The 22,572-nt window shown below is 44.5% G+C and overlaps 1 long non-coding RNA gene across 1 annotated transcript in view; it reads left to right on the plus strand.

Moving 5' to 3' along the window:
* Window positions 1-6,845: 6,845 nt before the first annotated feature.
* LOC108493725 overlaps window positions 6,846-22,572 on the plus strand; it is a 60,415-nt gene continuing 44,688 nt past the window's right edge. Inside the window, exon 1 of the long non-coding RNA XR_001873570.1 lies at window positions 6,846-6,944. This is a non-coding gene — a long non-coding RNA (uncharacterized LOC108493725). The remainder of the gene's footprint in view (window positions 6,945-22,572) is intronic.

Consider the following 22,572-nt stretch of genomic DNA (forward strand, 5'->3'; position numbering starts at 1 on the left):
TTTGTGGAGTTGAGACCATCTGCATCAATGCAATGCCTGACACAGAATTTGTATTGTCCCTTGGCCAGTGTGACTCTGCTCACTCAGATTGCCAGATAACGTCACATCTCCAGTTGTGTAACATCACCATGCTCTCTAGATCCTGGGCCTTAAAATGTTATTGAGCTGACTGTTTGTACCTGTGGAGGGAATTCAAATGTTGTTTATCAGTGGAAATGTTAACTATGTGTCCTTTGTTGGCAGTAAAGCAACCTGATTTCTCATACGTCCTCGTATTGAAAATAGGAACTCAACGGAGAGAAAAAAATGTGTGCCAGCGGGACAAAGGAAGAGCTTTCATCTATGTGTGAGTACACAATGTGCAAGGTACACAACAGTGTTTCGGTAGGTACCGGTGTTTTGTAATTCAAGGATCTTAAAAAAAAATTAATTATCCACTCCTGCCATGATATTTTTCCTTTACAGATAAATAAAAATTAAGTTAAACTCTGTTCATTTATTGCTTTTATTTCTCCCCACCTTGTTTGTTTACCTGTTTTCTTGTATGATAATGAGTATGTTGTTTGGTTGTTTGTTTGCTTTTATTTGAAATAATTTTGCAAGTAATTTTCTGAAGTCTTGAAGAGCAGAGAGACTAGTAAATGTGTATGTTTATGCACCTTTGTGCATGTACAAAGAATGATAAATAGTTAATAAAATGCACATCTCTGCAGTCCTTTCATGCTTAAGATCCTGAAACAGAAATTGTGAGTATTCAAATAAAATAGAACTGATCCAAAATGTACATATTTAGCTTAGATAATAGCAGTCTCCAGATATGTGCCTCTCTCTGCTGTTGGAAATCTGTCACTTGAACAAAGAGCAGGATATAGTGTGAATCAGGCTGTCCTAAAAGCTTTATGTGATAGACACACTTTATGAAGTTAGTTCCATTTCTCTCACATTTCAAAAGCAGACTCAGAGCCTAATTATCCTGAGGAAAAAATTCTACAAATTCATTTTTTGTAGTCTAGGACTGCAATGTTTTTTAGAAGTCAGAAGACACCTTAAAAGAACACAGTTTGTCTCAAGGCTTATGGTTCAGCTGTAGGAAGCTTCTTCTTGATCCGTCCATCTGAAAAATTATTCCTGAAAAGTCATTCTGCATATGGGTGCTTTTGCTGTTTTTCAGGGAGAAAAAATATAAATGAGCTGTAAAGCTCATGTTGTTCTGAACTTTTTCTCTTTTTCACCAATGAGTTCATCAAACAAAATTCCACAAGAAACAAATGTTATTATGAGATTAGCAGAATGAACGCCAGAGTTCAGATACTAAACTTTTTTTTTCAAAAACAGTGAGCTTAATGACGTGAAGGAAGTTGTAGTTTAAACATCAAGGTCAATTATTTCGTTAAATATTATTTAAAAGTTACTTGCCTTGAAACAAAACCAGAGCTATCCATTTCTCAAAAATGCAAAAAGATTATTCTGCCCTGTTTGTCAGCTTCACTAGATAACTTCTATTTGATCTTCAAATGAAAACAGTTTCTGTTTCAGATTTATAACAGGCTGCCTCTAAAAAGAAAAAGATCTTAAGGTTGGACTGCTGTTTACTTTCCCTTCTAATCCTGTGTGTGAGAAGATTTGCATAAGAAAAGCAAGTAGATTTGAGTCTAGGTTTTGCTGTCTATATCTAAAGCATGAGCATCACTCAGTCCTCTCTATTTATTCAGAAAGAGAACGATTGCTTTTGTAAGTCAGGTGAGCAGGAAATCTTTCAGTAAGTTCAGAAAGGTTCCTCTAAAAGTAACAAGGGCTACTTATCAAGACTAAATGGAGCTTAGTTAAATAATTATAATAGTCAAACACTGAGAGTTTAACACCTAAACCCCCCAGTTGCAGGTCTGTTTCCTCATACCGTATACTTAGGTTTAAAACAACATCCAGAATTGGTATTTCCTGGATCTCGCAAAGCAGCCCCTTGTATTTGCAGATAGCCTTCTCTCAGTTCATAACAGCATAGTTTCATGGGGGACCTCACTGAGTAGAGCAGTGCTGGGTGGTGATGTGGGCTCTGGGTATCAGGACTGAGCAAGTGCCCCCAGCTACAAGTGTGACCCCTGGAGCAAACCAGTTAACTCCTCTGCAGAATGGGAATAGAGACTCATACCTACAAGAGAGCTGTGAATAGTTTAATGTGTGCAACGTACTTGATTTTTTTTTTTTTTTTTGTATATAGAAGGGCAAGTTATTATGTTTTAGGGAGAGGATTAGAAGGGATGTTTTGGATCACGAGGTCAAGTCCCTTGCTGTGGGTGGTAACCACATCTCTGAAGCTGGTTCTCAAACCAGTCAAATTTCATCTTCCAGCTGCTTTGATTCCTTCCTGCCTGTGGAAGGCCCCTCTGGGTCCTCACCACTCTGGTGGGGTGAAGGTGCTTTTCTGTTTCCATCTTGAATCCCTTACTGGACAGTTTGTACCAATTCTTTCTCTCATAATTATTTTATTTGGGAGAAGGGGAGGGAAACTGTCTCATAATTTTCAGATTAATTTGAATTTTTCTCTGAGCCCCAGACACCTGGTGGAAAGACGCCAGCAATGCTGTAGGCTGGTTCGATGTACCAATAAAAATAAAATTAAATTTAAAAAAAAAAAAACCTCGACTAAGAAAAGCGCCATTCTTAGAAAGCCTCCAGCGTTCCAGCTAGAGCACAAACAGCTGCTTATTTGGGACTCTGCTCGGGTAAATCAACAGCCCCGGGCCAAAGGGGCCGAGGCTCTTGTGGTCTCGCAAAAACCCAGACCCACCCCGGTGGGGGAACACACAAGGGAGGGAGGAAGGAACGAGTAGGGAGAGAGGACCATCCTCAAACCGCGGTTGAAACCTCGCCCGGGGAGGGCCGACGCTCCACTAGGGCGAACGAGAGCAGAGAACCCCCCTCGGGACGAGGGTCCCTGCACGGGTTCAGCATTACGCTCCCTGCCCGCCCTTGGAGGGGCGCAGGTCCGCACCCCCCGCCTGCCCTGCCGGGCTCTGCCCCCTCCCTGTCGGCCCCTCTGGAGTTCTGCCCGCGCCCCCTCGCCCCACCGGGGCTCAGCCCCGCGCCCCCGGGCTCCTGCCACCGGGAAGAGGCAGCAGGGCTCGGCGGGGAGGTAGATTTCCGTTTTACCCCTTGGCTCGGTTTTCCCCCTGCCCAGGGAACAAGCGCCTTTGTTGGAGCTGCGCTCCCCAGGGCTGGGGGTGATTTTTTCGTTTGTTTGGTTTTGACCTTCCTCCTCTGCTGCCTCCCGCGGTCCAGCACGTCCCCGCACCGGCGGCCCCGAGGGCGGACGGACAGCGCGCTGCCGCCTGTCCCCGGGCGAGCCTCGGGAGCGAAGGGGCTGAAGGGGCTGAAACGGTGGCGAGCGGGAGGGATTCGGGGGCTCTTCGCCAGGGCAGTCGGTCCGTGTCCCTCGGCGACCTATGTCCCTGTTTCCCAATGGGTGAAGGCAGTGCGTGTCTCCCGTGGAAAAGCTGTGTGGCAGCAGCCCTCCGCTCGCATGCGGGGCACGGGCTACCGTGGAGGGGCGCGGGCTGTAACCAGGGCCAGGTGTGCCATCGGGAAATACCACTTCCAGCCCTGGATCGAAGAGCTTCCAGACCGTGGCTTCACGGCTCGACAAAGGGTCAAACAGCCTGTCCCCATCCCCCCCTCCAACAACTACACCCCCTGCAGCCTCCAAGGCCATTAAGGCTGAAGCAACAGCCACGAAAAGCCCTCGAAAAGCCTCTGCCGAACATCTGCACCCCCAAAGAAAACTGAAAACCAAAGTGAGAGTAAGCCAACAGCCCCACCAAACGAGCCCCTCAAAACGGCGAGGCGAGCCAGCCCAGGCAGCGCCGCCAAGACCGTGGCCGGTCGCAGGGATGCCCGAAGCCCGGGGAACCATCCTCCCCTCCACCGCCAACTGCGGGTTCCTAATTCCTACGAATTCAACCAGAATCCCCAAATGATAACGGGGGCGGGATGTGGTCTAATGCCCGAGTCCAGTTGCAGTGTAATCACAAGAAAACAGACGCAGGTGAAGGGCTGAGAGTGCGCCCGCAGCCGCGAGCGCAGCGGCAAAACTTGTGCTGGGGGGCCGGGGCGCCTCGCACAACGACGGGCGGCAACGGGGGAGCCTCTCGCGAGGGCTCCTAGAGCGGAGAGAGGAGCCGAGGAAGCGGGAATTTTCCCGGGAAGGGGGGGCGGGTGTGGCGGCTGTCGATGCGGAGCCAGCGCTCGGCGCGCACCTTCGGCCCCCGCGCAGCTCCACCGGGACCTGCGGGGCTTTTACATGGGCGATCGCGCCCGGCCGACTCGCATCGAGCAAGAGCCTTTCCGGGAACAGGCTACCAAGAGCAGAAGGAGGAGGGGGGGAGGGTCGGTATGAAATAAAAGGCTAAAGAAACAGTGAGATTTTGGGACCAGGACCAAATCCTAACGTGTTACATAAAAGCCACGGGCGGTTCTTATCAGCAAGCCCGGCCTGAAGAAGAACGATCCCCAGGAGCGGCTCCAAAACAACCCTGTTAAAGGAACAATTGTGAAATGCCAACTTCCCACCAGAGTATGAACAGCAGGAGCCGGGCATGTCCTGTCTATAACCGGGCTTCTGACAACCGACAGAGAGGGAGGGGACGGGGGGGGGGGATCCTCTCTTGACAAGATTTATCAAGAAACATTTAACTGGGCTTTAATCATATTAGCAAGAGCCCAATTAGGGCTGAGAGCGAAGCGAGGCGGCCGGCGGGCTGGGGAGAGGAGGAGGAGCAAGCGATGGAGTCACTCGAGGATAAAGTCCTTTCATCAGGCTCCGCTCTCGGCAAGCAGAGGAGTGCGAATAATCATTGCCCTTCACTGGGGGGACGGGGGAGGGAGCGAGTGGGGAATGTGTGTAAAGGATCATTAAGGCCAGGCAGAAGGGGGTTTTTGTTGTTGTTTTTAATTATTACGGCTATTAAGGTGGTATTTGTGGGCTCCCTCAGGCGCTGCTCCCAGGGACGGAGTGGGGAAGAAGCGAAGGGGTTCAGAGGCACCTGCTGCACCGCGAAGATCTGATCTGCGTGTGCGGATAGGGCTCTCCCTACCGGGGCAAAGAGGGGTTCCGTTCCTTCCATCCTCTCCTCCCCTTACATCCCCGAGGGAGAATTTCCTTAAAAGCCTTTTCCCCAGGTCTCCTCTCCCTGAAGTCGAGCCCTTCCCAGGCTCATTCCGCCTCCCAGTGTGGCTCCTCGGGGGGAGAGCGGAGCCCTCTCCCCACCGCCCCCGCTCCGCAGGGTGCGGAATGAGGGCGCAGCGCAGCCCCCGGCTGATGCCAGCTCGGTAGCTAGAGCTCGTCGAAAGCCCCAGGAGAAGTGCGGCACTGGGAACGCCCGGCTCAGGGGCAGAGGGCAGAAGATGTCCTCCTGGGGTTCAAACTTGCCGTACTTTCGCGTGGGCAACCTGCCCCGTCCTTAGGGACTCGCTTGCTCCAGCTACAGGGGATGGGAAGGGCGGACATCAAAGAAATAAAGAAAAAGTAAAAATGACAGGTGGGAGCAAAGGAAGAGGCTGGCTATGAGCCCATGAGCACCCCCCTCCCCGGGTTACGCCACCTCGGGGACACGGCGGTGGGAGCGCGGCAGAGGCCGTGACCCTGTCCGCGGCTTTCGAGACATTGCCAGCAGCTGCCGGCAGCTGCCCCGATTTCCTGCCGCTCCCCGCGGCCAGGAACGGGGAGACAGGGCTCTTGGGCAGCGAGGGACCTTTCGCCCAAGAGGAGCCAGGTCTTTGCACCGCGGGGCAGAGGATGCTGTTGTTTTATTTTTTTAACAGGGCAGGGCCCGGGTGGGGTTTGCCATTCTCACCGACGAGCATCCCTGCTGTCGGGAACGATCTGCACCCTGCCTGGCGCCCAGGGACTCTCGACCCCCACAGCCCCCCTCCGCCTCCTCCCCGCGCCCCGGGCCGCCGCAGCCCCATCCTCGGGAACGGGCGGCCCGTGGGGCAGCCTCGCCCCCGCGCCGTGCCCTTTGAGTGACCGTGCCCCCGCCGCACCTTTGTTGTCCCACTCTTACCTTTCCGGCCCGGCCGCCGAGGGGCTGCCCCCCCCCGCTCCCGCCCCCCGCCCCGTCTCTGCCATCCCCGCCGCAGGGGTGTCGCACGCCGCCGCGCCGGCACAGCCTCGGCTCTCGCCTTGCGCGCACTCGGCTGGCGCTGGCAGCCCCGCCGGGTTCATCCGAGGACAGCAGAGGCTCCGCGCCGCGGCTCGTCTGGCTGCCAACGCCGCGGCGAGGCTGACGCTGCCGCGGCCGGGGGTGACTCACGGCGGCCCGCGGCAGCCGCCGGGTAGCGGATCCGCCAGTCGAGCGGGAACTGGGCACGTCGCGGCCGCCCCTCGCCCCCTTCCCCAGGCACCGCGGGCCACCCCTCGCACACATGCTCCCCATCTCCCCGGGCCCCCCTCCGCTTCTGCCAAGTGGAATAAACGCCCCGGTTTTCCGGCAAATATTCACCCTTCAGACACCGAGCGGGAGGCCGCCCCCCTCCCGGCCGGGCCGGCACCCCTGTCGGAGGCGGGCCGGGGTCGGTGCCCGCGGCCGGCAGCGCTCCCGGCGGCGCCCGCCCCCAACGTAAGTGACCGTCGGGCCCGGGAGGGGGTGGCCGCGCCTCGTGCCCCTGCCCCGGGGCTGCGCTCCGGGGCCGGGGCTGGTGCGGGCGGGCGGGCCGGGCCGGGCCGACCCCCGGCCGTGGCCCCAAGCGCGGCCCCGGCGCTGTGCCCCGCGCTGCCCCCGGAGCTGTGCCCGGCCTGTGCCTGCGGGAAGAGCCGCCCGCCTGCACCCGGACAAAGGCAAACAACAGCCCGGAGCCCGCTGAACGGCGAGGCGGGGAGGGGACGCGGGGCGCAGACGAGGACAGGGACCCGGAGTCCCACGTGCAGGGCAGCGTCGGTGTCATCACCGGTATGCTCTGCTCCGCTCGGGAAACAGGCTGCAGGGTTTTAGCTGCCTGCGGTTTCCATGGAGTTCTCCTGGCACGTCCGAGCCAGAACGTATGGCAGATGCCTTCACAGGCAAGCCTGCAACAGGTCTCCCGCTTCTGCTCAGAGCTCCCAGGTGGAGCCTTTTCAGGTCCATTACACTGCGTAGCTCAACACCAGCAGTGCTTTTGAGAAACATGCTTAGAGCATGACATCCCTGTTCTGAAACAGAATTTTGATGTGAAGCTGTGGCAATACACATCTCCCAGTCCACACTGTTGGCTGGATGCACAGTTTTAAAAGCAGAGGCTCCCTAAAATGAAGATATTATTAAAAGCTCATTTATTAAGAAACTCAGGCCACGAAGATAATGATAATGAGTGCTACGTTCTCTGCATACAGGCTCAAGTTTTGGATATAGGATGAAGGCTTGACTGGGCCTGTACTTAAAAGTACTCTAAATCTACTTGTCAAAAATGTGCTAGAATGATAAGCCATGGATTTAGGGACATGGATTATGTTGTCAGTGCTTCAACCTTAAGTTCATTTTTAAGTCCAAATTTCAGTCCTTGAGAAACGAAAGGAGGAGGAGGAGGAAGAGACTACTATAATTGAAATGCTGACATTGCTAACTGTGGCAGTGTGAATTCACTACTATAATAAGACCTCAGCTAGCAGCCTAATTCCAAAGAGATGATGTTATCTAGTAATAATGTAATCAGTTTGTTGGCTGTAACTGGTAATTGGTCTATTTTATTGCTATTTTTTGGCAAAATTTTAAAAAAAATAAAAATCCATAAGATGCCAGGATTGAGGCAGGAGAGCTACCTTTGCTATTTAAAATAACAAACCAAAGTTCTTAATGAACATTTTTCACTTCAGTGCAGTTTTACAAAAGCATACTTAAAAAGGGACAGCTAGTGAGAATGCAAGCTTTCAAGCTAGGGATTGAAGGACAGAAAGGCCCAAGGGTGTAACATTGTTAAAAGTTTTCAGAGAGGTCCCGAAAGCACCATGTTCATTTTATAAAATAGGAGTTTTCTCCTGGGTAATTGCTGAATGAGTTTGCATTGATTTGCAGCTGCAAATTTAAAGGAAAAAGAGGGAAAGAAAATAAATGAAAAAGACAAATGCCCTGTTAGTAATTTAGAACTATGCCACAACCATTAGGAAAATTGCATCAGATATAAGAAAATTGGAAATGACTGCTTAAGCTTTTGAGTTTATATATTCAGTATTCTCGACCCCTCATATCTTTCTTTTGATAGTTATTTTTAAGGAATAAACATTCTGATAATTGTCTTGGCAGCTGGTTCTCAAATTAGAAATAACAGCATAGGTGATCTAACTTGTAAGGTGCATGTGCCAGTGAAATCGTATCTGTGAAATCTTCTACAGAAAGTTGGTCAGCGATCTTAGTGAAGTCAGAATTTCAGCCACTATAAAGGAAGCCTTGCTGCAGAAAATTGCAAGGATAGAGAAATTCAGCTATATTCAGGTTTAGATTTTGCTGTTGCTCTTGATGATGTTCTGCGTGTTTAACCTAAACCAAAATTCACTTTGGTCAGTGGGACTCTTTGGGTTGGGACTATGAATTCTTTGAAGGAGCAAGTCTTAGGTTTCTTCATGTTGCTAGGAAGCCCAGCAGTATCAAGACAAAGATATGGGAAAGTATGTGAAAACAATGAAAGCAAAGTAATGAGTATAGCCAAATCATAACTGCCCATTTTAACAGAGTGGCTTGTAAATAACAGAGCCTTACAAGAATACTTGGGTGTGTCTGAATCAACCCATTCTGAAAACCCTATGATATGCAGCTGCAGAAATGACACAAATTCTGGAAAAACTGCCAACAAAATCTGAGATAACCCTGACGGGTTTTTATTCAGATTTGTTGAAATTTCTTGAAAATTGTGTTTCCTGAGTATCATAAAAGCTCTGTTCTGCATATCAATGTATCACATGTTGTCCAGTAACTCTTGAAAAGCAGACTGAAATTACTACAGTGATTACCTTGTTCATCTGATATTCTTAAGGCAACATTAACATTCTTTTAAGACTTGTAATTTAAAAAGCATTATCATAAGCATTACAACCATTTGTGAATGTGTGTAGTCTGGGCTGTGGAAAATCAGGAGCTGGCATTCACCGTCAGGCTTACATCCAAAAACATATGAGTTAATTTGCACTACATGGCCATCGACACTACAGAGTAATGAACTGGAAGAGGTATTTTGAGAAATGTGGATGGTTCCAGAGCTGCCCTTATACATCTGCTGGAAGCTAGAAAACAGATGTGATATAATGGTAGTTGTTTTGGTTTTATTGTGGAAGAAAATACCAGCTTGCGACTGCTGATTGGATGTGAAACAAACTTTACGGCTGTATGGATTGGATGTGGCACATCAGCAGTCATACAGGGTGCTGGTGGAAGCATCGCGTATTAGTTCCGTAACAGGAGTCACTAATTACTGTTTCTCACAAATACAAAATGAGAGGGCAATGAAAAATTAATCGAGGAAATTTATGTATGGATAATGCAGTATGGTAGTCTGGATGCCAGCTGCCACACGGGAAATCCCCAAACTACTAATTGAAGGAAATTTTAAGAACTTAACAGGTTAGTCTCCTATGTATTTTCACTTCTTTATTTTTTTTCATAATTATTCACTTTTGGCCACCACAGAGAGATTACATTAGCCCAGTATAGACATTTTTGCTTTCTTGGTGCATTGTTCTTGAAGTCCAGCCTCCTTCTTTGTCATTACTCGCAGTTACTTAACTTTTTATTTTTTATTCAAAAGGTCACTTTTTTATTGAGAGATTGAGTATGATAGTGCAGAGGTAAGTCTTTGTGTATACAGGAGAAAAGAAGTGAGTGAAAGAGGAAAAGGGAAAGGAGAGGGTGCTTGGAGAGCACAGAACGAAGATAGGAAATGTGGGACTTGCAATGGAATGGCTGGTGGTGGGATGGGACAGGAGGAGCCTGTGCAGACAGCATTCAGAGTTTGTCATTTGACCAGACTACCCCTTATTTACCATGCCCTGCATTTCTCAGTGGGGATGCAACTTGGAATCTATGTGCAACACTGAAAGATTGAGAAAGTAAGGAGAGAATGAAAAAGCAAGAGGCAATTTCTTAATTTGTTTCTTTTCCATTTCTAAAGCCTGCCTAGCCCACACATCGGGTAGGGTACACTTAAAATCTTGGACAAAACTAAGCTGGAACTAGAGAAAATTTGGAAAGAAATTCCAGTAATTTTAAAGATGATAAAAAATATCTGATACCTCTTGTCCCCCCCTAAAAAAAATTGAAGGTACTTAATGTCCAGCAAAATCATCTGCCCCATGGTAAATGCCTGACAACAAGAAGACGTGTATCTACTCTGAAAGCAGAGTTCAGAGTATATATATGTAACTGCAACTCATATCTTGTCCTTCTGACCTAGATCTTTCACATTGTCATCTTTTTCTGCTTTCTTTTTCACTCAATTTTCTTCTTTGCTTTAGGGACAGAAAATCCCTCGCGCAGTGTGGTCCAGGTTATACTGAACCGTGAATGTCTCATGCAGAGCAGTATCTTATTTTGCTTATGACTTACTCATGTTGCAAAAGCAGGGTGAGTAATGGGTGCTGGAACTTAACTCTGTTCTGCATTTTGAATCTGAGGTTTCTGTAATGGGTTCATGAAGTTCACAGACTACTGTTAGTAATTTTTCTTACTTTTCTACCTCCCACCTCTGCTTTTTGTTTTGTTTCTCCAGAGGTTTTCTGTGGTCCCGGACGACTTTAAAACTTTGCAATATGACACAGAACTATATAAAAATGCTCCAAGCATGGTGTAAACATACAGAGTGCATTTGTACAGCAGAAAGACCAGGGTTTGACTGGGCATGATCCCATATAGTTCTAGGACTGTGAGTCATCATTGCACTTTTATCAGCAGCAAGGATTGCAGTGACTGCAGGTCTTAGAGATGTGGGCATAGACAAGAAGTAGTGCTGGACCATTCATATTGCAAGCGGGATGTTTTAAACAGCACCCTGCAACATCATCTTGAATCCACTGGGAGAAAAAATGGTTTTGATATGCCAGTGATGTTCTCAAGTACATGCCATAGGACTCCAATAGAGGGGCAACTTTGAATTTAATAAGAAGCTCTCTGATGCACTAAATTGCTGATGTAGGACTTGCAGTGAGAAATATCCTGGTCCAGATAGATCTTTTGGGAGTACCTGCAGGTCAGACAAAGAGGGTCTCAGAAGGAATGCAAACCAAACAAACAGAAGTGTTCAAAATCACAAACAAGTCATTATCTGATCTGGAAAGAGAACTGAGGGGTTGCCTGTAGCTGCACTTTGTTCAAACTTCAGTTGGGCTTGTGATGTAACTTACCATCAGGACACACAGTTTATGTCAGACTCTGGACTGTGGGTTTTCCTACTGATGATTCTGCAGCCTCCCAGGGTTCCTGGGGCTAGTGTGCAAGGGTCTGTTTGCTCAGAGATCTCTATTCAGTGCAAAGAGGCGGTGACAGAAGTTGCTGTTAATTGTTGCCGTATGGGTAAAGGTTGGGGGTTGCTATGCAAGCAAGTCTCCTCTGCTCTGTTCCAGTTCAAAGTTGAGCCATCTAGACGAAATTAGGAAGAAGTGTTAATACAGCTAGTGTTAGGTCTTAAAAGAACAGAGACAAGGAGGAAGTAAATCATCCAAATGAGTACACAGCAGTGGTAAATCTCTTGGGTCAAGCCCCAAGTTCAGACCCAGAGGGTGCATGCAGTATAGATGTTCTGAGTCCAGCCTTGTGTCTCACTAAGCAGATCAGTCATTTGTGAAAAAGCATCTGATGCTTTCCAGGATAAGCTGGCTGTTTAGTTTATCTTTCTAACTAGTCAATAAAACTCAAACAGTGTTCTTCTAGAAATTATCTTTGTATTAAAATTGCCTTCTTCCTATGTGTCTAAGCTATATTTGGATGTGAATTGTAGGACCCAATGTCCTACAATATGTACAGCCCAGTTAAATTTTGACACAGGAGCAACTGCATTATTTTTCTATTCATTTTCCTAATCTGTAAACAAGCTTTTGTGCAAGACTATTGGCACTGAAAGTCTGTTTGAAATTGAGTTGTGGAAGTGCAAGAGTTCATAACCCTTCTGTTGCAGCAACCGTCAGTGCAATCTGAACACCGAGTGCCTGCAGTAGGAAGTGGTGAGGTCTTAGCTACTCTGGCAGAGCCCTGGGAGAGTGCAGCAGTGTTGCCAGCTACATGTCAAAGGACAGAGATAGTGCATACAACATCCTTTTCTCACCTCTGCCAGGAAGAATTAATAAGACACTTCATTATTCAAGCACTTCCTGAGGCTGAGCTTCAAACTCTTTAACCTAAGAATGGATTCAGCAGCATCTAGTGAGCTTTGCAGCTCACCAGGTTCCACTTTTGACAGCAATAGAAGAGTTGTCCATTGTAACTTTTATTTTCTTGTTTATTTACTATATACAAATCACTCCTGCGGGCTTAATATGTTAACAGTTATTGAAAGAATGATCTGGTAAATACTTCAGTTCATGTATGGATTATAAAATATATTTCATTATATTGTCTGGTCACTAACTTTTTTGTTAAGATTTCATTAATATGCTTTTCTTAAATAACAAACAGATCCTGCAAAGCTGGTTAGCCATGTGAGGACCATGTGGTGTAAGCAGTTATAAATACACCAGTAAAAAACATTCCAGAGAATTATAAATCACTATAATGTTCAACTCCAGTGGGTTGATGAATAGTATCTTTATTAACTTATTAACCACTTATCAAAATGATTTGTCTTGTACTTAGACTTCGGTTTATGTATGGTGTAAATTTTATATAAAGCCTGACTTTGTTTTCTTTTGCCAGACGTATTTATTTCTGAGTCAAAACTCAGATTCTTTTGCAAAAAGGAGGAAAATTGAAGAGGCATAATAATCAGCCTAAACTCATCCAAAGCACTTTAAAAATAGCCAGCCCACCTACTGCACTGGGAGATTTTATAGTGCAGTGTACAGAAGCACAGTGTGGAGTAGCTAAGGAACTGTGCAATATGTAAGCATTTCAAAATGTACTCAAGGCAGAGTCTCTCTAACCAGTACCAGATCTGCTCCTACTAGGGCATCTCCCTCTCAGACCCCCACTGCCTTTCAGATTGGTGCCCAGGCTGTTTAATTCTGCTTTCCATGAGAAATGTCCCTGCATGGATTTTTGTTTCCAAATCAGGGGCTCACCGTGGAGAGATCTGTGGCAGGAGGTGGTTGAAAAGAGCGAGACGGCATTGCTGCTCAGTCACTGGTGCAGTGGGCGGCGGTGCATTGGCACCGTCACTTGGGCTGTTGCACAGATGGCCCGTGTAAACTTGAGTAAAATTCTAGCAGATAGGTCTGCAACTGCACGCAACTGCACTGTGTGGGCCTTGCTAGGCTCCATAAAATCATGCCCAGCTGTCATCTCATTTTCTGAGTGCCTTGGCTCTGCCAGGGAGCATGTTACAAACTGACTGCAGGTTCTGGTAGGGGTCTTGGGTAAGACCTTTCCTGGACAAGTCTTCCCAACAGAGTCCTGTACAAAACTGTTGGACTGTTTGGGTCTCTGCTCATGCAGGGATATTTCTTGATGGATCCTATTATTATCATGGTGACATGTAAATACATGTTGCATACAGCCACTAATTAAATTAAATTTTTTCTAATTTTCAGAGACTATTTTTATCTTTTTTCCCGCTCTTCACCCATCAAGCTTCCTCTCTCTTGTTACAAACCCCTGCTTCTCTGTTCATCTAGCCAGCTTTTATCAGTGTTTTACCTTTAATTGGTACACATAGTTGGCCAGTTTACCTGATTTCCCAATAAAGGGTCTAACGGTGAAAGGGTGTTTGGCGTGTGAACACCATATATTGCAAAAGATGCTGCAGGAGGAAGGGTAATATGTATGTGTATTACCACACTATGGCTTAGGTCAGGTGGTCACATTGCTGTATCTGAGTGGAATATTGCACCAAAATAAACTTTGAAGTAGACTAAAAAAAAAGGAGATTTTCCCATGATAGAACAAATAGAATGTACTATGCAGGGAAATGGGGTAATTCAGTCTCATGATTTTCAGCATCACTGATGCTTTGAAAAGAGAAGGTTCTGGGGACCCTATAGCACCCTTTCAGTACCTAAAGTGGCTACAAGAGAACTGGAAAAGGACTTTTTACAAGGACCTGTAGGGATAGGACAACAGGCAATGGCTTTAAACTGACAGAGGGCAGGTTTAAATTAGATATTAGGAAGAAATTCTTTGCTATGAGAGTAGTGAGACACTGGAACAGGTTGCTCAAGGAAGTTGTAGATACTCCATCCCAGGAAGTGTTCAAGGCCAGGTTGGATGGGGCTCTGAGAAACCTGGTCTAGTGGAAGGTGTCCCTGCCCACAGCAGGGACTGGAACAAGATGTTCTTGAAGGTTCTTTCCAACCCAAACCATTCCTTGATTCTATAATTTTGTAAGGGTTAACTACCTGCCAGAAACTGCATCCTATTAATGTAAGGCATACTGGCATTTGCTTTGAGTATCTGTTACAGAATTTGATGAAACAGCTTTTGTTTGTTCACACTTTTCTGTCTTAAAATTTGTGTATCATCAGTAAATGTTATTTTTTCTGCAACAGCTTGCACTTTCTTCTCTATGAAGACAGAAGTCAAGTCGTCCTATTGCTTTGGTTATCATTTTCAGCTTCATGAAAGATGTAAACACGTAGACTTTTACTGCTCCTGACAACAAAGATTGTAACTAGTTTACATGCTGAAATTCTTTAATTTACTGTCTGCATAAGTCGATCACTATAGGAATGGAGTATGATATTAGACCCTTAATACACTTTGTGGCAGTAGGAAAAAGCAATTGATAGAGAGAGTCCAAGCTAACACACGCAGTAGCCTTCACTGTTTCCAAAGGGAAGGAAATTCTCTACTTCTTTACAATGTTTTGCAGACTTTTGGTGCCCTGTGGTAGCAAATATGTTCTCAGGATGAGGGTTGTCTAGACTGTGCACTCCAGATTATCGTAAGCATTTTATTCAGCTGAGAGCTGGAGTTCCATAACTGGTTGTTGGGATTTGAAAAGACCTCAATGTGCATGGGGAAAGAGGAACCTGCTGTAGATCTTTTGGGTCCTGAGCTGCCAAGCATATAAATATGGATAAGCATGTCCCACTGACTGCAGCAGAATTTCAAATTAAGCTCTTTCAGAAGTTTTTCCAGAGTTGGGATTTTAAGCAGTTTCTGTGTTAAGCTACAGTGTAGCAAAGAGTATGTGCTCATACAGTAAGCTTCCCTGAACCAATGCAGAAAATCAGGGAGGTTATTTTGCAATTATTGCTGTATATCTTTCTGCTTTTAAGCCTAAATTCTGCTCTGATTTTTTTTTTTGGTGTGTTTTTGTTTAAATCCTTGAAAAGATGTCATTCTCTCACTGAATGTGTTTTTCCTCCTAAACACAAGCTGTAAGTATATACACAGATAATATTATGTGATTTTTTGAGTCAGGTGCTTGTAGTTGTTATGTGTTTTATGCTAGGAAAATTTAGAAAAGCTCAGACATGGAAGCTCCTTGACTGGTCTTTACCATGGAAATTGCAAGTTTAGACATGTAAGTGTATATATAAAAGAAAAACCCCAGAGGTAACAGACAAGTAGAATTTTGCAGGGTTGTTATAGACACAGTGACATCTGGTTTTTATTGCAGTTAATGATTCCTAATATTATGTGCCATTTTGTGTTATGTAACCATTTATTATTAATCTACCTCTCCTCTTACAAATCAGTTTTCGATGTTTTTTTTCCCCCGATCATATACTGAGAGAGTATGTGGGTATACATTTATGCCTACTAAAATAAAACTAAAGGTGTTCTTCTGTATTAAGAATTTCTGAAGTACTTGGAGATGGATTCTGTGTTCTCCATGAAGTAACTGTTGTCCTAATCATTACCAGGAATTGAACCTGGAATTACCAGAGCTAGAGAATAGCTTGACAATTTGAGCTCAAAAAGGCTAAATCTTCTGGCTAACAGTTGTAGGAGAGTCATGTCTTTTGTGGCTCTGGCAGAAGTTACTAGTTGGAGAGGGAATTATGCTTGAGCAACTCAAAATTTTTAGTGAAATCCAAGGGAATTTGGGGGTTTGCAGGGAATGCAAAATTGGGCTCTTCCAGGAGCTTCCCAGTAAGCATGAAAGAGTTTTTTTTTTTTTTTTTTTTTTTTTTTTTTTTTTTTTTTTTTCTGTGTGTGTGTGTGTGTGATGGGTAGGGAGAAATCCTAGTGCCTGAAAACGTTCTGGCTAAGTGTGCTCTTCAGTTTTCCATTAGTGGTGGCGTAGTCTGTCAGTGAATCCTTTCAGTAGTAATCATCTGGCATTTCCTAAACCCTTGTCTGTGTATCATGTAAAACTTAGTGTTACCACTCTAAAGAAAGACCTTGAAAAGTTAAATGCCATTGGAATTTAGTAATGTAGGCCACAGTGTAAACTGTGGTTAAGTTGAGCTGAGACCTTCTTTGGAGAAAGAACCTGTGATTGATTAAACCCTGCCTCTAGTTAGACAAAAATGAGTTCGAAGTAGATTAATATAAAAACAGTTAAAAGCTTCCTTTTTGTTTTCAGTTTTCAAAATTAAACTTGTCAAGAGTTTGGCAGAAAGAGCTCAAAGACAGATCTGATCTAAACTGAGAAAAACAAAACCTAAGGAGCGCAGAGCAGTGTGGACCTTCTCATGTTTGGTTGATTTAAATGAATTTTCTCACTGAAGGCTGTGATCTTTAAGATCCTTCCAACTCAAATGATTCTATGACTTTATGGCCTTCATTTTGGCTCGCCAAACCCTTTTTCTCCAGACTACCACCCTACATGATTTGTGTGTCATAGCTTTGTCTAACACAGAAATTTCTTCTGTGCTGCTTGGCCTATCTTCTCATGGCCTTCATGAATCTTCTCTGACATTTAATGGGTGTAATTATTATGACAACATAAACCAAGGGCAAAACTCAAAAGATAGTCTTGGATTCAGTAAGAAACTGTCTGAGAGAGAATTGAAAGGGAGACAGCATAGCCTAACAGCTAGAATGATGTCAGACTTTTTGCTGGAATCTGCTTCTATCTGTAACTTTGCATGGTATGTGGCCTCTGTGTCACACAGTTTGTTCTACTGCAGGCACAGCTGCAGTTTGGTGGCAAGGGGGTGCAAATTTCTGTAATTGATATGAACATAAATTCTGCAGCCCAATGATGAGTGAAAAGTGAGACTCATAGACCATCTCCAACAAATCCTACCAAAGTGTTTATCAAAAAACCATGTTGATTTTACTTAGTGTCACACTGGAAAGTAATTTTAAAACACGTTTGGGCTTTGACACCCTTTCTTAATATTTTTTCCCCCATATGCCTTTGTATGTACAATTAGGTCATGTTAGTGACCACAGGTATGAGTCTCCATTCCATTGCATCAGTTTCATGCCAGAGCAACCCCACTGTTTTTCACAGTATAAAAGTTGGATGGAATGTGGTGAAAAATTGATCCCATACATATTCTAATCTCTGAGTGACTTAATATTTAGTGCTAAAACATTTTCAACCTTTAAAAACAACACTTCTATCAGTCATGTTACAGATTTAAAGTCTGCTGTCTCACGACTTGCCAGAACTGCAGCAAATGCTGGGAAGTGAGCATGTCCTTAATCACAGCAAATCATGGGATATTTGATGCTTACATTTGACAGTCCTGTTGGAGGGTTAGCTAGTGCTCTTGTATATTGACCCCGATGTTGAAATACGTACCTTTTCCCCCATCTCTATTTTAAGGTAAAATTACAGCATAATTTCTATAGATGTAGGCTATTTGTTCATTTTAAATGGTAGCAGTTTGAAATCTGTATCAGACTTGCAATCTTATGGATCAAGAGATAAGTTAATGGAGACCTCGAGAAAGTAAACAAGGCAGAAGTCAGATGCTGGACATTTTATGGGTCCAAAGGTTGTTCCATGACTACAGAAGTAAAACTTAAGTCGATTGTTACAACAGCATACATATTGTAAATATACGTTTCTGTTATTACATATATACATATTCCCTCTAATTACTAACTAATCTACTGCTCTATTTGCAATATGAGGGAAGCATTGTGGTATCTTTAAATTTCTGAAGTTAATGAGCCTGTCCCCGTTAAAATTATTTGCAAAGCTCCTATTTAGCAGGAGGAGCAATCTCATTACTTTGGATGATCATAAACTAACACTCCTGATAACTAACTTGGGAAACAGAGACAGACTGTAGTCTCAAAGGAGAGATCATTGAGAAGGTATCAGTGTGTAAAAGAGATGTAGGGATCTGTTGGATTTGAGACTTTGTTACATCACAGATTTCCTGTATGACTTTTAGGCTAGTTAACAGTGTTCCCCTTTGAATCTCTAAACCGGGCACAGCAGCACATCCTTGCATTAAAAGGAGTGATGTGCTCAGAGGGGTAGCAGTACCAGATGTATCTGTGGTGCATTTTATGATTGAGAGAGATTTCTCATAAGACTCAGGCATAAGTTTGATCTGAAACAGTTGGGTAAATAGTACTAGTAGTTCATTAGTTATTAGTTAATTATGTTAGTTAATTAGTAGCTGGTAGAGTAACAGCTGTTGCTCCTGCTTTTTGTGTAAGGGAATCATAGAGTCATAGCATGGCTTGGGAAAGGACATTAAATAAGGGACTTGTGAGCCTTGGTCTCATGTGGTGCTCCTAATGGCACTGCAGTATCACAGCAAAGTCATGGTGCTGCAAGTCAATTATTGCCTCTTTTCTTGTATATATTCAAATTGCTGCAGATTAATGAGGTGTCAGACCCCTTCAACTTGAGATATTCTATGAGTCTATAGGTGAAATGTGGTAAGTGTTTATACATTTGGGCTGTGGCATACTTAAGGCAATGAAACTTGGTTTAGCCTGTGACAAAAATGGTTATGTCAAACCACATTGTCTTGTGCTACTTCAGGACTGAGGATGTACAAAACTGCTTGGCTCAGCTGACATGTGGCAACTTGTTAAGCCCTGGTAATTTGATCTGAGCTCATATAAAGGTTGAGATAAGAAATTGCTGTTGTTCCTTCTGGTATCAGCATCTTTGACTACAGGAAAACAAGTCTGGCAATATAAAGGTCTCAAGAAGATTTATACAGGTTAACAGTACTCCTTCCTCATTTTCTCCTTTCCACTTTTTACTGATTTAAATTGGCCAAGGAACAGAAATTCTGGTTCATAGGAAATCTTCTTTTCTTTAATTTTTACTGATTTTTTCCTTTTTTTGGTGGGAGGGGTTTTGGTCCAAATTGATCTGGGAAATTAAAATGAAATTTTTCTGCCAACCAGAAATTTTTTGATAATTTGCTTCTGGAAACATTTTACACGTTCAACTAACATTTTATTTCTGGAATTCATGTGCTCCCTGGTTCCTGCAGCTTCTCAGTTAAAATGGCATTTGACAGGTGACTTTGACTATCAGCTCTGTAGAGTGGTTGTGGAGCTATATGCTATCAGTGATGTTTTGGCAGCCCTGCTCTGTGGACTGACTGGAAGTCTGTTGCAGGACTTCCAGCTTTCAGTTGGCATATACTGTTAGGCAAATAGAAACTTTGGAAAATACTGGGATTTCCACGTTTTCTCTACCCTTAGCGGGAAGTTATTCCTTTTAAGGTCAGGGTTTTCAAGACTTCCAGCTTAGGTGGCTGAAATCGTGGAAGCTTGGTGTTTTCCCTCTTTGGGACAGTCCATTGAGCAGATCTGCCTCCTGATTCCTCACTAAACACCCTTATTTCAAGTGAGCCATTTCACGCCTTGTTATCCAGCATCAGGGTGGTGTTCTGTGTTGTAGGATGCCAAAAGAAGGGGCTCCTGTCTGAAAGTTTCATCCATCTCTTCTGGCTGGAGATGTATCTACCCTGCTTTCAACTAGCTTGCTGTAGTATGGGTAGTAAGCCAGCTGTGGAAGCACGGAATTTAGCGTGGGCTAATTCCTGCATGCAGTTTACCCAGCTTCTTTGGGTGTGTCCTGCATGGGCTGCTAGACCACAATGGAAACTACCCACGCAGCTTCAAACAGCTAATGAGGCGACCTCGCACCCACCACACCCAGCGACTGGAAGATTCTGGCCCATCTTGCAGAATAGCACTGTGCAGAGTTACAGCATCTGGCTTTGGCAAGTCTGCAGGCACAGACAGTCTTTGAAACAAAAACAAAACCATGCATCCTCACCACTGTTTATTCCCATATTTACATGACTAAATGCTGCAATGCACACATGTGGGCAAGAGCAGGAAGAATGCGCTCCACCAGTGATTGTGAAGGAACTGTAGCGGCTTAGCACCCTGCAAGATCTGCTGCTTGAGCTGATCCACAGCTTTTTCTAGCCACATCAAGGGTTTCACACATCTCAAGCAGAGTCGGTGCTTGCAATGTGAAAACTACCTAAAAGGTGTCATATTTGGCCTTCAAAAATAAAGTTTATCAGACATTCTAACAGATTGCAAGTGCACTTATCCTTAAACCCCAAATATCCATACATTTCACCAGAGATGCAACTCTTTTCTGAATCTCCTTCCTACAAGAATGATATGGATCTTCTGTGACTGAAATGTAGGTACAGAAAAAATTGGCTTTCTTGTAGTCTTGCCTGTGTTGCTACAAATATACCTCTCATGCTAAAGAACTGAGCACCTTCAACTCTTCTATTGGCCTCAGTACTCTTGGTCTGTGGATAGCTAGATATGGCAGGAGATAGCAAATATTTTAGATGAAAGATGATAGAAGAAAGCAAGAATTGTCTTCAGTCTTAGTTGGCACACCATGCTGTTTCTGCATTTCAAACACTTTTGCAGAAAGGCTTATTCTGGCAGTGTGAACACTGAATGTATCTGATCTTTCAAAATTTAAATGATTTCTGCATGAATGCATTGTGTTCTTCTCGTGTGAGTACCTGTGTGGGTGAACAGATCTGAGCCCATAAAGTCTGTTATGGCTCTTCAGTTCATCTTTGAAGATGTCTGCCAGCCTCAGACTTTTACAGCAGGAATCTTGCGTAAGACCACATGTGCAAGAAAATCATCCGTGCAACATTTAAAAGCCATTGTTTCCTCCATTAGTTAAGAGGAAACACAGACTAATTTCTTACTGAATGTGTTTTTATGGCCTTCTCACAGCTTTGATTATCTCGTGGGAGCATGTAATCATAAATTATTAAAAGGAAATTTAAGCTGCTCAAAGCTAAACACATAAGTTATCTTGTTAAGGAGGAAAATGTATGTGAATGGATCAGTAGGATTAAATCCCTGCAAGACATTATAACCTTCTGTTGTGATGGCATATAGGGAACCGGATAATCTTAGTTATCTCTGTCATAAAGGAGCAGAAAGATATTTTTACGCATGCATTTTATTACAAAATAAAACACAGTGCTCTAGGCACAAAGTGAAGCAAGAGAGTGCGTGTAAACACATATGTACATACTTGCATATACGCACATGCGTTCTTTTGGTACACTTCCTTCCAGATGCAGTTGGAGTCCTGGCTGCTGTGAGGGCTTGGCAGCTTTCTTGTGCAGTGTGGGTGTTTATCATTCTACTGTGATTGTTCATGTTGTGATGAGTTTCCTCTTGAGTGCATTTTTCAGGCACATGTTCCTGTCATCCAGGGTCAATGCTGAGCCAGAGAAGCACTGCACAGGTGCAGTTAGCCTCTTTCTTTTGGCTGCAGATAGTGGCACTTCTCAATTTAACTTATGATTAAACCATTGCCCTGATACAACACCAAATAGACTCTTTCTGCATGGATTTCAGAAAAAAAGGTTCTTTATATAAACAAGGGAAAAAATGAGTGATTTCATAAAAATAGACTCTCAAGACATGACCAAGAGCCTGTTAAAATTGATGGAAAGACTCTTTGGATTTTAGCAAGCTCTGCTTCAAACCCTTAATGCATATTCTGGTGTGTATAATCCCTGACAGGAGTAGCTCCTTGTTAGGCAGGAGATACTCTTACTCTCACTTAGTGCTGGTATCAGCGGAGAAAGCTCAGGGTGATGGGAGAGTTCATGACAAAGAATGATTTTTTCTTCTTGGGCGGCAACCGGCTTCTAAACAAAAAAGCCCTAAGGGGAGAAATGCATAAGGGTCATTACAACTGTCATTTGGCACTTACTAACATGTATTCTTGAAAGAAACTGTTAACACAATTTTGCTACTTCTTGCCAAACAGCGAGGGCAAGCTGGCAATGTTTTGAAGCCAGAATTGGACTGCAGGCTTTAGAGCTCCTCTCTAGGATCAACCAAGCAAGAAATATGGGAAACTAAACATGACTAACCCTTCTACCTGCAGAAATCCATACTTGCCCACTCAGAAACATGTACCTATGTTTCTGTCTGACTTCAGAGACGGTAGCAGAGGTTATGGAAAGGTCCATTTGGAATCAAATCTGGCAAGGGATACCAGGGACAACATGAAGGGCTCCTTCAAGTACATCAGTAGCAAAAGGAAGACTAGGGAAAATGTGGGCCCGCTGCTGAA

This window comes from Lepidothrix coronata, unplaced genomic scaffold (assembly GCF_001604755.1).
Source record: "Lepidothrix coronata isolate B3197 unplaced genomic scaffold, Lepidothrix_coronata-1.0 Scaffold19, whole genome shotgun sequence".
NCBI lineage: Eukaryota > Metazoa > Chordata > Aves > Passeriformes > Pipridae > Lepidothrix > Lepidothrix coronata.